The sequence below is a fragment of the Stegostoma tigrinum genome, chromosome 45 (genome assembly GCF_030684315.1).
Source record: "Stegostoma tigrinum isolate sSteTig4 chromosome 45, sSteTig4.hap1, whole genome shotgun sequence".
Lineage (NCBI taxonomy): Eukaryota > Metazoa > Chordata > Chondrichthyes > Orectolobiformes > Stegostomatidae > Stegostoma > Stegostoma tigrinum.
In genome coordinates, this window is record NC_081398.1 from 4,454,922 (window position 1) to 4,467,248 (window position 12,327).

The 12,327-nt window shown below is 49.4% G+C and overlaps 1 long non-coding RNA gene across 3 annotated transcripts in view; it reads left to right on the forward strand.

The window, feature by feature from the left end:
- Window positions 1–12,327, forward strand: part of LOC125448753 (uncharacterized) — an 83,613-nt gene that overhangs the window by 10,167 nt on the left and 61,119 nt on the right. The window contains exons 2-4 of one of the 3 annotated variants that reach the window (XR_007246771.2): window positions 570–682; window positions 2,427–2,458; window positions 4,237–5,552. This is a non-coding gene — a long non-coding RNA (uncharacterized LOC125448753). Of the gene's footprint in view, window positions 1–569; window positions 683–2,426; window positions 2,459–4,236; window positions 5,553–12,327 lie in introns of those variants that run through there. The other 2 variants (XR_009443441.1, XR_009443442.1) reach the window with 2 other exon arrangements.

Here is a 12,327-nt window from a genome sequence, read left to right on the forward strand (position 1 = left end):
ACACACAGGGAGAATTTGCAAACTCCACACAGACAGTCACCCGAGGGTGGAATTGAACCTGGATCCCTGGCACTGCCAGGCACCGGTGTTAACCACTGAGCTTAGCATGGCACCATTAAGTGGCAAATAGGCTGCGAGAGTCAGGAATTGTATCTCAGTCCAAGTGTTGTGTAGGGATAGAATTTGTGCTTGGCACAAAATTATCAAAGTGTCCGTAAATTGTGGACGACATTTCACACTGATTTTTCAGAGTTAAAGTTCAGATTTCTGCTCAAATGCATTTGCATTGTAATTATGGACCTAAGCCTTTTACCAAATGGCAGAATTTTAGAACATGATTGCTTATTTCTCTTGCTCTCTTGAAAAAAGTTTGGTAATTTTATTAATACAGATAAACACACAAATCACAAAAGCAATTAGTAAGTGTTTCTCCCCTCTCCTGTGAGTAAACAGATTTAAGTAACTGGAAACAGCTTAGAAAATCTATGCAGAACCATTTACAGGGGATCCCTGATTTACGAACACCTGACATTTGAACACCGAAACTTAGAAATGGTTCCTTTTCTTAGGTAACAAAGTGTGAAGCTGGATGAACACAGCAGGCCAAGCAGCATCTCAGGAGCACTAAAGCTGACGTTTCAGGCCTAGACCCTTCATCAGAGAGAATGGTTCCTTTTCTGAGGTAATTTGTTTTTCTTTTTAAAAGGTGCCTTCTTCCTACCTTGCACCAGACTAATTTATAGTTAGTAGCCCCTCCGGTTCTTTTTAAATCTTCTTCCTCTCTCCTTAAAAACATGCCACCCTATTTTTGAACTCCTCCACCAAAGGGAAAAGACCTTTGCTATTCAACTTACCTATGCCCGTCATGATTTTATAAGCTTCTGTAAAGGTCACCCCTCAAGCTTCTAGGCTCCAGTCAAAAAGGTTCCAGTCTATTTTTACAACTCAGACCCTCTGTGCCTGGCTACACCCTAGTATATCTTTTCTGAATGTTCTCCAGATTAATAATATCCTCCCTATAACAGGGTGACCAGAATTAGACGCAGTACTCCAGAAGAAGTCTCACCAATGTCATGTACAGCATCAACATGACATGCCAACTCCGATACCCAAAAGGTCTGAGCAATGAAGGCAAGCATGCTAAACGTCTTCTTAAGCACCTTGTCTACATGTAACACAAACTACAAAGAATTATGTATCTGAGCGCCTAGGTCCCTCTGACCTACAACACTATCCAGGGCCCAACCATTAATTGTGTAAGTCCTGCCCTTGTTTGTTTTTACCAAAATGCAATACCTTGCATTTATCCAGATTAAACTCCATCTGCCACTCCTCAGCCCATTGACCCAATTGATCAAGATTTCGTAATCCTAGTAACCTTCTTCAGTGTCTACTTTGCCACCAATTTTGGCGTCATCTGCAAACGTACTAAGGAAGCATTCTATCTTCTCATCCAAATTGTTTGTATAAATGACAAACAAAAGTGGAACAAGCACCAATTCCTGTGGGTTATAGACTTTTTAAAAAAAAGTCATAATGTAATGATTTAACAAGGTCTGTCAATTGGAACTGTTAGATTATGAGTTACCTGATTTGGGCTGTTTACCTGGTCCATTCAGCAAGCCCTGGCTGTCACATAAATAAAGGCTGAGTGTCACAGGTACTGACACTCTGGTAATTGACTTTGAACGAGGCAATACTCAAGTCAACAACCACTGATGTGCAAATAAAGAATAATATGGAAATGGGATACTGGCCGTTGTGGAGTTATTTCAGTGGAATGAGGACCTTACTGGCTGGACCAGCATTTCTTCTCCGTCCCTAAATCCCGCAAGTTTAAGAGTCAATCACATTGTCTGCGGGTCTGGTGTAAAAGTAAGCCAGACCAGGTAAGGACAGCAGATTTGCTTCCCTAAAAAAAATGTAGATGAATCAGATAGATGTTTTACAGGGGTCAACAATGCTTAACTCGTTGCATTAGTTACTCCATAACTCCTCAGGTTTTTTGTTGAATCTGCTGTGGTGGGATTCAAACTCATGGCCCAAGAACATTAATGTAGGTTTCTGGATTATTAGTCCAATGATACTACTAATACACTACTCAGTTAGCTGTGGTAAACCCATCTGTTTACAATCCTCTTTGCAGATGTCAAATACACAAGAAATGTCGAAATACGCAAGAATAATGTGGAAGAGCAAGATAAGCTATTTCAGCTACTCCTTTCCTCTTAAATAATCATGTTTCATTTTTAGCATTGGGTCCTTAAGGGAATATTTATCTTCAGATCAATCTTATATAAATATCTAGAATTATGCGAAAAACACTTCTGCACATTTCAATGTTAATGTTTATCACTGAAACCCCACAGATGTTCTGCTGAAATGTGAAATTGACATTAGATTTATCCAGGATTTTTATCACCTAGATTCCAAGCATAACTGGAAGATAGACAATCAGGTATGTGTCACATAATTCTGTTCTATTGCTCTGATGTACTTATACAAGGGAATGATTTGTCCAGAAAACAGGCAAAACGCTATTCTTCACTGTATCTGGGTACATGTGAAGATCACAAGCTTCCTTTCACAAAAACAACCCTCTGCCTCCTATTAGCAAGTTAGTTTTGGATCCAATTTGCTAACATGCCATGGATCCCATGGGATCTTATCTTTTGGACCAGCCTTCCACATGGGATCTTATCAAAGGGCTCACTAAAGTCTATGTAAATCACATAAACTGCACTGCCGTCGCCAATACAGTACATTTAGTCACATTTTTAAGAACACAATTAAATTAGTCTGACAGGATCTCCTTCCAGCAAATACCTGCCCTTCCAAGTGTTGGTTAATCCTGTCCCTCAGAATTTTTTCCAAAATTTTCCTCCCACTGATGTCAGGACAAACTGGTCTGTTTTCCCTGCTGCCCTTCTTGAACAAAGGAACCACATTAGCCATCTTCCAGTCATCTTCACTTTACCTGTGGCCAGTAAAGTATTAAATATCTCCTCCAGGGCCCCAGCAATCCCCTTAATTGCCTGCCATAACAGCCTGGGATACATCTCATCAGGCCCCAGGGATTTATGCACCTTCGTACCTTTTAAAACATCTCCTTGTTAATCTTTAACCTGCTCAAGAATAATGCCTTTCTCCTTTGTGAGTCCAGATAAGAAATATTCATTTAAGACCTCACCTACATCATCTGGCTTTTTGCACAGCTTGTCCTTTGGTCTCTAATGGGGCCCACACTTGCCTTGGTAATCCTCTTGTTCTTTGTATACTCATAAAATGCCTTGGGGTTTTTCTTAATCTGTCTGCCCAAGATATTTTGTGGCTCCTCTTTGTCCTCCTTTTTTTAAGCATCCCCCTACGCTTTATACTTTGGAAGGACCTCCCCTGTTTCTAATGATTTGTACCTAACATAAGCTTCCTTTTTCTTTATCAAACTCTGTTGACATCCAGGATTCTCCTTCACTCTTAGCTGGCTCTGAATTCTCACGATGCTAGACTCCCACTTTTCCAAATGTACACCTGAAGGTGTTTGCACAGGTAGACATGGTGATGAAGAAAGCAAGTAGCTGCTCCCAGTCTACACAGAATCAAAAACAAAGTTGCTGGAAAAGCTCAGGAAGCCTGGCAGCATCTGTGGAGGGAAAAACAGAGTTAATGTCAGTCACCAGACCTGAAACATTAACTCTGTTCTTTCCTTCACAGATGCTGCCAGACCTGCTGAACTTACCCAGCAACTTCTGCTCTTACTCCTGATTTACAGCATCCACAGTTCTTTCAGTTTTTGCTCCCAGTCTATGTTTGTCAGATCCTGCCTAATGATGTTGAAAGTAGGTCTTTCTTCCAATTTAGAGACTTAACTTCTGTGCTATCCTTATCCCCTTTCCAAATTGATTTTAAAACGTACAGGGTCTGACTGTTAATTTAGTAACACTGACTTGCAAGCTTCTACTCACCTCTTACTCTAAGATTAAAGCCAACCAATACTTCATCCGCTCCTGGGAATTCACTCTGTAAACTTTGCAGAACCCTGAGAAAGTTCTCACAAACCTCCTCTCCCTTCTGAACCACAGTATTTATAAGTAGTCTGATCTTTTTCTTGGAGTCTGTGATCCCATCAATCTGAATATACTCATCCACTGTGAAGATGAGCATCGCATCCAACTCATCTAGGATAACGTTTGGTTGCTATTTCAGAATATTAATGAGTGTTCTACGTTTTCTCCTAAGAACTTCTGACGGACTCTGTCCTGAAGCCATTTTGTCGGAAAGTTAGCAACACCTGTGAGAAAATGCAAAGTCGTTAGCTAAATCGTCAATAGGTTTTGAAGCAGTAATTTGGAAATATTAATTCTCTCTGTGCTGTTTTCACCTTCAACAACAGTGTAAATCTGAATCCTGTTGACATGCTGCTATGCCAGTGAAAAACACAAAATGTTATTTAGTTGCGATTGAACTGTGATTTTTATTTTACAAAAAGAAAGACATTTATTTACATTCAGAATGATGCGCTGGCTTTGGAGGGAGTGCACAGGTCATTTACAACAATGGACCTGGGAATGAAAGCCTTGTCATGTGAGGAGAGGTTGATCTGTACTTGATGGGATTTAGAAGGATGACGGGGGATCTGCCTGAAACTTACACAATGGACAAGGAGAAGATATTTCTACTAGTTGGAGATACCAGATCCGAGGCCTCAGAGTGAAGGGATGACCCTTTAGAACTGAGATGAGGAGGACTTTCTTCGACCAGAGGGAAGTGAATGTACAGAACCCATTGCAGAATTAATGAGCTGAATGGCCCGACTCTGCTGCTGTATCCCGTATATCCTTATGTGCTTTGTCAGGTTCTCCACAATTTCCTTTTGAGGTGGTGGCGCTGGTGGTGAACTGCCTAATTGGTCCAATACCCACCAGTGCCTGTTGACATGGAGCTGGGTAGTGCGTAAACTCAGTTGTAGCTTTGAAGTGATCAGCCCTGGGGCATTTAATGTTGGGGTAGGGGGCCACATATGTAGTGCAAGAACATAGCCCTCCTATCTTGCACCTCTTAAAGGCCACCTGTCCTCATCAAGGGAACCTGAATCGAATGGCACTGAAGTAAGTAGCATTCAAATTTGCAGGTAGAGTGTCAAATCAGCCAGTCTGGAGGTTGCTGGAACACCCCTTTACAACGTGGTATGAGTTCTCAGCCCAACTCCTGTTTGGCAGCATTCAGTTCCCCTTGGCACCACCTGACTTCCAGCCCTCCCTGACTGGAGCCTGCGATCAGATCAGCTGTGATTATACAGAAAAGCAGCACAGGTCCAAGAAATTGAATGGCTTGACCATGACCTTATTTCATTCATACATTCAAAATCCTGGACTTCCCTTCCTAACAGCCCAGTCAACATGGGTTTTAGTAGGCTCAGAGCCACCAGCGACATCCCATGAATGAACAAAATAAGTCCATTTAGAAGTTTTGGCAAAACTTTGTAGCTCGAGTTGTGGATGAGTTGTTGACTTGCTCACCGAGCTGGCTTGTTCTTATTCAGATGTTTCATCACAATGCTAGGTAAGATCATCCGTGGAGCCTCTGATGAAGCAATGTTACCCTACTCCATTTGGAATTTATACTATCCAGTCCGTTATGGTGACTACAGTCACTGTGTGGGTTTGTATATGGGATCCAATTCTGTGTGTTTGTTGACTGCATTATGGGTGAAGAACCATACCTCTAGGAATTCCCGTGCATGTCTATGTTTGGCTTGGGCTACTATGGTTACTTTGTCCCAGTTAAACTGATGGTCTTCATTGTCCAAGTATACTGATATTAAGGAGAGTTTGTTGTGCCATTTTGCTGCTAGCTGATGTTCTGATGGCTAGTTTCCTTCCTATCTGTCTGATCTAGCCATCAGAATACACGAACATCAGCTAGCAGCAAAAACGGCACAAACTATTTAATATTGGTACAGTCTGACAATGAAGGCCATCAGTTTAACTGGGACAAGATAACTACAGTAGCCCAAGACAAACATAGACATTCACGGGAATTCCTCGAGGCATGGTTCTCCACCCATAATGCAATCAACAAACACACAGGATGGGACCTTATATACAAACCGGTACAGATCAAAACCAGAAATAACACTACTCACCTTAATGGACAGAACGGTATAAATTCCAAGTGGAGTAGAACAACATCGCTTCATCTGAGGATCCATGTATGATGTTACTTAGCATGGTGATGAAACGTCTGAACGAGAACAAGCCAGCTTTGCGAGCAAGTCAACAAGTTACAAAATAAACTCATTTTGGCATATGAGATAACAAGGTGTAGAGCTGGATGAACACAGCAGGCCAAGCAGCAATAGAGAAGCAGGAAGGCTGACGTTTTGGGCCTCGACCTTTCTTCAGAAATGGGGGAGTGGAAGGGGTTTCTGAAATAAATAGGGAGAGTGCGGGAGGCGGATAGAAGTTGGATAGAGGAGAAGATAGGTGGAGAGGAGACACAGATCAAAGAGGCGGGGATGGAGCCAGTAAAGGTGAGTGTAGGTGGGGAGTTAGGGAGGGGCTAGGTCAGTCCAGGGAGGACAGACAAGTCAAGGGGGCGGGATGAGGTAGTAGATAGGAAATGGGGCTGGGGCTTGAGGAGGGGATAGCTAGGGGAAAGGACAGATTAGGGAGGCGGGGACAGGCTGGGCTGGTTTTGGGATGTGGTGTGGGAGGGGAGATTTTGAAGCTTGTGAAGTCCACATTGATACTCTTGGGCTTCAGGGTTCCCAAGTGAAATATGAGATGCTGTTCCTGGAACCTTCGGGTGGCATCATTGTGGCACTGTAGAAGGCCCCAGAATGGACATGTCGTCTGCGGAATGGGAGGGGGTGTTGAAATGGTACGTGACTAGGAGGTGCAGTTGTTTAGTGCGAACTGAGCGTAGGTGTTCCGCAAAGCGGTCCCCAAGCTTCCACTTGGTTTCCCCGATGTAGAGGAGGCCACAACGGGAACAGCAGATGCAGTATACCACGTTAGCAGATATGCAGGTGAACATCTGCTTGATGTGGAAAGTCTTCTTGGGGCTGGGATGGGGGTGAGGGGGAGGTGTAGGGGCAGGTGTAGCACTTCCTACTGTTGCAGGGAAAAGTGCCAGGTGTGGTGCGCTTGGAGGGGAGTGTGGAGCGGACAAGGGAGTCACGGAGAGAATGGTCCCTCCAGAAAGCAGATAAGAGTGGGGTAGGACTGCACATGGTCGAAGTGTCGGAGGATGATGCGTTGGATCCAGAGGTTGGTGGGGTGGTACGTGAGAACGAGTGGCATTCTGTTTTGGTTGTCATTGCAGGGACGGGGTGTGAGGGATGAATTGCGGAAATGCGGGAGACACGATCGAGGTCGTTCTTGCCCTGGGTTGGGGGAGATGTTGCGGTCCTTGAAAAATGAAGACATCTGAGATGTTTGGGAGTCATCCTGGGAGCAGATGTGGCGGAGGCGAAGGAATTGGGAATAGGGCTGGCAGTTTAGCAGGAAGGTGGGTGGGAGGAGGTGTCTTCCAGGTAGCTGTGGGAGTCAGTGGGCTTGAAATGGATATCGGTTTCCAGGTGGTTGCCAGAGATGGAAACAGAGAGGTCCAGGAAGGAGAGAGAGGTATCAGAGATGGTCCAGGTGAACTCAAGGTTGGGGTGGAAGGTGTTGGTGAAGTGGATGAACTGTTCGAGCTCCTCGTGGGAGCACGAGGCAGCACTGATACAGTCATCAATGTAATGGAGGAAGAGGTGGGGTTTGGGGCCTGTGTAGCTACGGAAGAGGGATTGTTTGATGTAACCTACAAAGAGGCAGGCATAGCTTGGGCCCATGCAGGTACCCATGGCCACCCCCTTTGTCTGTAGGAAGTGGTAGGAATTGAAAGAGAAGTTGTTGAGGGTGAGGACGAGTTCAGTTAAGCGGATGAGGGTGTCACTGGAGGGATCTGGTCGGTTCTGCGGGACAGAAAGAAGCGGAAGGCCTTTAGGCCATCTGCATGGGGAATGCAGGTATATAGGGACTGGATGTAAATGGTAAAGGTGAGATGTTGGGGACCGGGCAGTTTGAAGTTCTGGAGGGAGGTGGAGGGCATGGATGGTGTCATGGACGTAGGTAGGGAGTTCCTGGACCAAGGGGGGAGAAAATGGAGTTAGTAGGTGGAGATAAGTTCGGTGGGCAGGAACAAGGGTAGACAATGGGTCGACAAGGGCAGTTTGGTATGGGGATTCTGGGAAGGAGATGGAAGTGGGTATTGCGGGGTTGGGGAACGATGAGGTTGGAGGCTGTGGGTGGGAGGTCACCTGAGGTGATGATGTTGCGGATGGTTTGGGAGATGATGTTTTGGTGGTCGGGGGTGGGGTCATGATCAAGGGGGCTGTAGGAGGTGGTGTCGGAGAGTTGGCGTCTGGCCTCAGCGATGTAGAGGTCAGTGTGCCATACTACCACTGCACCGCCCTTGTCTGCGAGTTTTATGGTGAGGTTGGAATTGGAGCGGAGGGCTGCACATTCTGCGGGGGAGAGGTTGGTGTGGGTGAGAGGGGTGGAGAGGTTGAGACGAACGATGTCACGACAACAGTTGGAGATGAAGAGGTCGAGGGAGGGTAGGAGGCCTTGGGGTGGTGCCCAGGAGGAGGGAGTGTGTTGGAGGCAGGAGAAGGGGTCAGTAGAGGGAGGGCTAGGCTCACGGTTAAAGAAGTAAACGCAGAGGCGGCGGAAAAACTGTTCACCGTCCAAGCGTGAGCAGTATTCGTTGATGTGCGGGTGGAGCGGGACAAAGGTGAGCCCTTTACTAGGGCCTGGCCGTTCGTCCTCAGTAAGGGGGACGTCTGGGTGGATGGTGAAGACTCGGCAGGGCTGGGTGCTGCTGTCTGCTCTGGAGCTGCTAGCTGTGGAGGTGGTGGGCAGAGCGATGTTCGTGTTGGCAGTGGGCGGAGTTGTGCCAGCGTTGGTGGTGGGTGGAGTTGTGCCAGTGGTGGTGGTGGGTGGAGTTGTGCCAGTGGTGGGCAGAGGTGTTCCAGTGTTGGTGGTGGGTGGAGTTGTGCCAGTGGTGGGCAGAGGTGTTCCAGTGTTGGTGGTGGGTGGAGTTGTGCCAGTGGTGGGCAGAGGTGTTCCAGTGGTGGTGGTGGGTGGAGTTGTGCCAGTGGTGGGCAGAGGTGTTCCAGTGTTGGTAGTGGGTGGAGTTGTGCCAGTGGTGGGCGGAGTTGTGCCAGTGGTGGTGGTGGGTGCAGTTGTGCCAGTGGTGGGCGGAGTTGTGCCAGCGTTGGTGGTGGGTGGAGTTGTGCCAGTGGTGGGCAGAGGTGTTCCAGCGTTGGTGGTGGGTGGAGTTGTGCCAGTGGTGGGCGGAGGTGTTCCAGTGTTGGTAGTGGGTGCAGTTGTGCCAGTGGTGGGCAGAGGTGTTCCAGTGGTGGTGGTGGGTGCAGTTGTGCCAGTGGTGGGCGGAGTTGTGCCAGCGTTGGTGGTGGGTGGAGTTGTGCCAGTGGTGGGCGGAGGTGTTCCAGTGTTGGTAGTGGGTGCAGTTGTGCCAGTGGTGGGCGGAGTTGTGCCAGTGGTGGTGGTGGGTGCAGTTGTGCCAGTGGTGGGCGGAGTTGTGCCAGCGTTGGTGGTGGGTGGAGTTGTGCCAGTGGTGGGCAGAGGTGTTCCAGCGTTGGTGGTGGGTGGAGTTGTGCCAGTGGTGGGCAGAGGTGTTCCAGTGTTGGTAGTGGGTGCAGTTGTGCCAGTGGTGGGCAGAGGTGTTCCAGTGTTGGTAGTGGGTGCAGTTGTGCCAGTGGTGGGCAGAGGTGTTCCAGTGTTGGTAGTGGGTGGAGTTGTGCCAGTGGTGGGCAGAGGTGTTCCAGTGTTGGTAGTGGGTGCAGTTGTGCCAGTGGTGGGCAGAGGTGTTCCAGTGTTGGTAGTGGGTGCAGTTGTGCCAGTGGTGGGCAGAGGTGTTCCAGTGTTGGTAGTGGGTGGAGTTGAGTTGGTGGTGGGCGGAGTTGTGTTGGTGGTGGGTGGAGTTGTGTCAGTGGTGGGCGGAGTTGTGTTGGTGGTGGGCGGAGTTGTGTTGGTGGTGGGCGGAGTTGTGTTGGTGGTGGGCGGAGTTGTGTTGGTGGTGGGCGGAGTTGTGTTGGTGGTGGGTGCAGTTGTGTTGGTGGTGGGCGGAGTTGTGTTGGTGGTGGGCGGAGTTGTGTTGGTGGTGGGTGCAGTTGTGTTGGTGGTGGGCGGAGTTGTGTTGGTGGTGGGTGGAGTTGTGTCAGTGGTGGGCGGAGTTGTGTTGGTGGTGGGCGGAGTTGTGTCAGTGGTGGGCGGAGTTGAGTTGGTGGTGGGCGGAGTTGTGTTGGTGGTGGGCGGAGTTGAGTTGGTGGTGGGCGGAGTTGTGTTGGTGGTGGGCGGAGTTGTGTTGGTGGTGGGCGGAGTTGTGTTGGTGGTGGGTGGAGTTGAGTTGGTAGTGGGTGCAGTTGTGTTGGTGGTGGGCGGAGATGTGTTGGTGGTGGGTGGAGTTGAGTTGGTGGTGGGCGGAGTTGTGTTGGTGGTGGGTGCAGTTGTGTTGGTGGTGGGCGGAGTTGTGTTGGTGGTGGGTGGAGTTGTGTCAGTGGTGGGCGGAGTTGAGTTGGTGGTGGGCGGAGTTGTGTTGGTGGTGGGCGGAGTTGAGTTGGTGGTGGGCGGAGTTGTGTTGGTGGTGGGCGGAGTTGTGTTGGTGGTGGGCGGAGTTGTGTTGGTGGTGGGTGGAGTTGAGTTGGTAGTGGGTGCAGTTGAGTTGGTAGTGGGTGCAGTTGTGTTGGTGGTGGGCGGAGATGTGTTGGTGGTGGGTGGAGTTGAGTTGGTAGTGGGTGCAGTTGTGTTGGTGGTGGGCGGAGTTGTGTTGGTAGTGGGTGCAGTTGTGTTGGTAGTGGGTGCAGTTGTGTTGGTGGTGGGCGGAGTTGTGTTGGTGGTGGGTGGAGTTGTGTCAGTGGTGGGCGGAGTTGCGTTGGTGGTGGGTGCAGTTGAGTTGGTGGTGGGCGGAGTTGTGTTGGTGGTGGGCGGAGTTGTGTTGGTGGTGGGCGGAGTTGTGTTGGTGGTGGGTGGAGTTGAGTTGGTAGTGGGTGCAGTTGTGTTGGTGGTGGGTGGAGTTGTGTTGGTGGTGGGCGGAGTTGTGTTGGTGGTGGGTGCAGTTGTGTCAGTGGTGGGTGGAGTTGAGTTGGTAGTGGGTGCAGTTGTGTTGGTGGTGGGTGGAGTTGAGTTGGTAGTGGGTGCAGTTGTGTTGGTGGTGGGCGGAGTTGTGTTGGTGGTGGGTGGAGTTGTGTCAGTGGTGGGTGCAGTTGTGTCAGTGGTGGGTGGAGTTGAGTTGGTGGTGGGTGCAGTTGTGTTGGTGGTGGGTGGAGTTGAGTTGGTAGTGGGTGCAGTTGTGTTGGTGGTGGGCGGAGTTGTGTTGGTGGTGGGCGGAGTTGTGTTGGTGGTGGGTGCAGTTGTGTCAGTGGTGGGTGGAGTTGAGTTGGTAGTGGGTGCAGTTGTGTTGGTGGTGGGCGGAGTTGTGTTGGTGGTGGGTGGAGTTGTGTCAGTGGTGGGCGGAGTTGTGTTGGTGGTGGGCGGAGTTGTGTCAGTGGTGGGTGGAGTTGAGTTGGTAGTGGGTGCAGTTGTGTTGGTGGTGGGCGGAGTTGTGTTGGTGGTGGGTGGAGTTGTGTTGGTGGTGGGCGGAGTTGTGTTGGTGGTGGGCGGAGTTGTGTTGGTAGTGGGTGCAGTTGTGTTGGTGGTGGGCGGAGTTGTGTTGGTGGTGGGTGGAGTTGTGTCAGTGGTGGGCGGAGTTGCGTTGGTGGTGGGTGCAGTTGAGTTGGTGGTGGGCGGAGTTGTGTTGGTGGTGGGCGGAGTTGTGTTGGTGGTGGGCGGAGTTGTGTTGGTGGTGGGTGGAGTTGAGTTGGTAGTGGGTGCAGTTGTGTTGGTGGTGGGCGGAGTTGTGTTGGTGGTGGGTGGAGTTGTGTTGGTGGTGGGCGGAGTTGTGTTGGTGGTGGGTGCAGTTGTGTCAGTGGTGGGTGGAGTTGAGTTGGTAGTGGGTGCAGTTGTGTTGGTGGTGGGCGGAGTTGTGTTGGTGGTGGGTGGAGTTGTGTCAGTGGTGGGCGGAGTTGTGTTGGTGGTGGGCGGAGTTGTGTTGGTGGTGGGTGGAGTTGAGTTGGTGGTGGGTGCAGTTGTGTTGGTGGTGGGCGGAGTTGTGTTGGTGGTGGGTGGAGTTGTGTCGGTGGTGGGCGGAGTTGTGTTGGTGGTGGGCGGAGTTGTGTTGGTGGTGGGCGGAGTTGTGTTGGTGGTGGGTGGAGTTGAGTTGGTAGTGGGTGCAGTTGTGTTGGTGGTGGGCGGAGTTGTGTTGGTGGTGGGTGGAGTTGTG